This window comes from Oryctolagus cuniculus, chromosome 20, assembly GCF_964237555.1.
Source record: "Oryctolagus cuniculus chromosome 20, mOryCun1.1, whole genome shotgun sequence".
Lineage (NCBI taxonomy): Eukaryota > Metazoa > Chordata > Mammalia > Lagomorpha > Leporidae > Oryctolagus > Oryctolagus cuniculus.
Genome location: NC_091451.1, coordinates 32,864,618 through 32,868,722, shown reverse-complemented (window position 1 = coordinate 32,868,722; position 4,105 = coordinate 32,864,618). Strand labels below are relative to the sequence as shown.

At 42.6% G+C, this 4,105-nt stretch overlaps 1 pseudogene; it reads right to left on the bottom strand.

Annotated features, from left to right (window-relative positions):
* Nucleotides 1-3,372: 3,372 nt before the first annotated feature.
* Nucleotides 3,373-3,465, bottom strand: LOC127484671 (U2 spliceosomal RNA; annotated as a pseudogene).
* Nucleotides 3,466-4,105: the final 640 nt, after the last annotated feature.

Sequence of the window (4,105 nt, the reverse complement as noted above, 5' to 3'; positions counted from 1 at the left end):
TCTACCTAACTAAAATACTGAATCACTTGCATGCTTTTAGTTAAATATCTTATCAGAGTTTAATCCTCCTGACAGTCATCTTGGCAAAGCCACCTGCCTTCAGCAACAGTAAATGCTCCTCTTCTCCGTCCCCTGACTGATTTGCATGCTCTCTCTGGTGTCCCCAGCAACAGGTGTCTCATTAGCACCTGAGTGATGCCAGCTTCTGAGGAAGGCTGTGAACTGATTAAACACATGCTCCATTTTTATCTCTTTATGAGTCATTACTTAAAGGTTTTATCACCATATTGCCACACTTAATTACGTGAAGCCATAATTAAATATGAGCATTCTTAGACCTGCTTTTTTAAATTTTAGTTTAAACTTCAGTGACATGTTTTGCTGCTTGCTAATGTAAAACTGCCTTCAAAAAAGGTATAGGAAGTGTTTTTTTTTTTTTTTTTTTTGAAGGGAGCATATTAGGGAAGGGCATTAATTCTTTCATACACCAGGTTGTTTTTCTTTCTCCCTTCCTCTCTCCCTCCCTCTCTACCTTCCTTCCTGTCTCTTTTCCTTCTTTTCTCTTTCACTTTTCTCCTTTGCTTTTCCTCTCTCTCTTTTTCTAAATAAAAAAAAAATTGGTATTTTATGTAAATCTTATAGAGAACCTCCCAAAATAGGGAAAATTGAATTAGAGGATGTTAAGTTTGTTTTCATAGGGTAAAGAAACCAGGATATTGCTTGTCTTATAAATTCCAATTTAACTAGGATGTTAGGAAGCCTCAGGCCAAATCAGATGAGCATCTGAATGCTCGATTTTCCTTACGTTCTGAAGACATCTGCTAATTGGATGAGCACAATACAAAACAAAATTATCCATATTGTCAAGAAGCTTATAAATGATGAGATTTTGTTTTTCTCTAGATATGTGCATTTAGGCAAAAATTACATGGTTGAAGTAATTCCATGTTTTGCTTATTTGCTGTGATCTCCTTAACTGTCCTGTAGTTATCACCAAGGACTGAGCTAGAGTTCCTGTTGACATCCTTAATTTGCTAGCCCATGGGGGAACCAAAGGTCCATCTTAATTATCCTGCTTATCTGTGGCTTCTCAGGGGCATGCCTATGAGCTCATGAATTTTTGGATATTATGACTGTTTGCCAGATAACAATTTTATTACTCCTCTAAGACCATGATCCTTAGACCCCGTTCTGCTGTAATCTCCCTTCTTAACCCCAGAATGATGAAGAAAAAGGGTCACCTCACACATTTCTCCCTGCCTTCTAGAAACAAATGTGTCATATTGTGCAAGCTCCATTAGTTATGTAAACTTTATGAGACATTTAAGGTGATCCCTTAAGGGAATTAAGAAAAAGGAGGCCGGCGCCGCGGCTCACTAGGCTAATCCTCTGCCTTGCGGCGCCGGCACACAGGGTTCTAGTACCGGTTGGGGCGCCGGATTCTGTCCCGGTTGCCCCTCTTCCAGGCCAGCTCTCTGCTGTGGCCAGGGAGTGTAGTGGAGGATGGCCCAAGTGCTAGGGGCCTGCACCCCATGGGAGACCAGGAGAAGTACCTGGCTCCTGCCATCGGATCAGCGCGGTACGCTGGCCGCAGCGGCCATTGGAGGGTGAACCAACGGCAAAAGTAGACCTTTCTCTCTGTCTCTCTCTCTCACTGTCCACTCTGCCTGTCAAAAAATTAAAAAAAAATAAATAAAAAAAGAAGAAAAAGGAGAGTGTGACTTTCCCTTTTGAATATCACGTGAGAAAATACCTAAAATGTGAGGACACTCTGAAAAGGACTCTTTGGAAGATCCTCTTCTCTTCCAATTAGCAGAGCCACCTCTCAAGTCACTGCTCTTCAAGGCTCACGGCTTGAAGTTCATTCCCCCTTTACAGGAAGACTCCTTCACTCAGCTCGGGAAGAGATCTCCCTCTGGCTTCCCCCAGAGTCATCCAGATGCAGGAAATGTTCTGAGCCTCAGCCTGGTGGCCTCAAGGTTTCCTCTGGTTTGCCTGTACAGAAGACTAGAAAGGAATCTGTGCAGTTATGTGAAGATTCCTTAAAGGATCCAAGTGGACTTCCCAAGTGCAAGATTTTATGTTCAGTCCTCAGTGATCACTGTGCTCTGCTGATTCCTTTACTTGTTGACCAAGTACAACCATTTGAATGCCTTGTGCTGCAGATGTGAAAGAAAAACCCAAAGTGTAGCCAAACAAGAAGCCCCTGAGTCATAACCAGATTGAGCACAAGAAGACGCACATGAATTCTACTCCGGAAAATCTAGGAGTTGTTCTTGTTTCAGCCACAGTTTGATAGAAGGACTTGAATGGGACCACCAGGACCTGCAGTCTTATCCCTCTATTTCTCATTCCTTTTTGAAACAGCTTAACTCAGGATATAAAGTTTTCAAAGAAAAATTGGAGCAGATGGAGTCAAGCAGGCAAGGGAGAATTTATTTAAGCCTACTGCAATCGAGAAGAGAGTTTGAACTCAGTTCTTCTGAAAGAAAAGACACCAAGATTTCTAAGTGCTGGAGTGAACTACTGGAAACAAATGGGAAAGCATTATTGGTGGGGAGGTTGGTCATGTGATTAGGCCATCTGGCTGCTATGGAAGTTAGGATCCTGCTTTCTAGAAAGATATGGAGAAGGGGCTATATTTCTTGATGACTAAAGTAATTATATTTCAAACCACTGGGTCCCAGGTCCTTGAGATTCATGGATTGTAAACTTGACAAGAATCTTCCAGATAATTTACATTTCAAAGTCAGGGATAAAAAATCCTGTCTGAATATGGTCAAACTGAGAATGTTAATAATGCCTACTCAGTGTGAATCCTCCAAATGAGGATCAGAGGCTTTGGAAGAACTTGTATTTTTTTTTAAGATTTATTTTTATTTATTTGAAAGACAGAGTTACAGAGAGAGGTAGAGACAGAGAGAGAGGTCTCCCATTCGCTGGTTCACTCCCCAGATGGCAGCAACGGCCAGAACTGTGCCGATCTGAAGCCAGGAGCCAGGAGCTTCATCCGTGTCTCCCACATGGGTGCAGGGGCCCAAGGACTTGGGCCATCTTCTACTGCTTTCCCAGGCCACAACAAAGAGCTGGATCGGAAGAGCACCAGCGGGGACTAGAACCGGGGCCCATATAGGATGCTGGCGCTTCAGGCCAGGGCATTAACTCACTGAGCCACAGTGCCGGCCCCAGAACTTGTATTTTTCAAAAAACTTACTTATTTGAATGGCAGAGTTACAGAGAGGGGAGACACACACACGAATACACACAACATACAGCTCTTCCATCTGCTGGTTCACCCCTCAAATATTTGCAACAGCTGGTGCTGGGGCTGGGGCCAAAGCCAGGAGTAAGGAACTCCATCCACATCTCCCACGTTGGTGCAAAGGCCCAAAGAGTTAGGACATCTTATTAAACTGATAAGAACAGATACTACACTTGATCTTAGCCAAAAGGCCGAGAAGCGATGAGAGTTAGGACATCTTCCACTGCTTCCCCCCGGGCACATTAGCAGGAAGATGGATTCAGAGTGCAGAGGCTGGGAATAGAACTGGTGCCCATTTGGGATGCTGGTAGTGGCTTAACCATCCATGCCACAACACCAGCTCCAGAATAACTTGCATTGAAACATAAGCAACCAATAGGTAACCACTAACCACACCATCCTTACTCAAAATCCATTTTGAGTAAGATTAGTTGCCCAATGCACAGGGCTCTAGCCATGTCATTAGAGAGGATGATGTCTAACATTTGTGTTGGATGAATTTAGTTCTTCCCTGTTTCATTTTTCAGCTGCAGCATGACACTCCAGAGACAAATATGAATGATATAAATTTGCTCCTCATAGGTAAAGCGAAAATCATGTTAAAAAATAAGAGAAAATGAAATCAAACTTATTTGCTTTTGGGTACCATCTCTTTAGTCTTCTATTACTGACTACTTTGCCTATGGCTACTGATCTGAGGTCATCATTATACATTAAAATCATTTAGCTTCATTATTTCTCTGCTAACTTTGGGCACAAACATTTTAATCAGGATTTACCAGATGTAGCAATAAAAATCCAAGCACCTGGGGTCCACTTCTTGGACAGTACATGCATAGCATT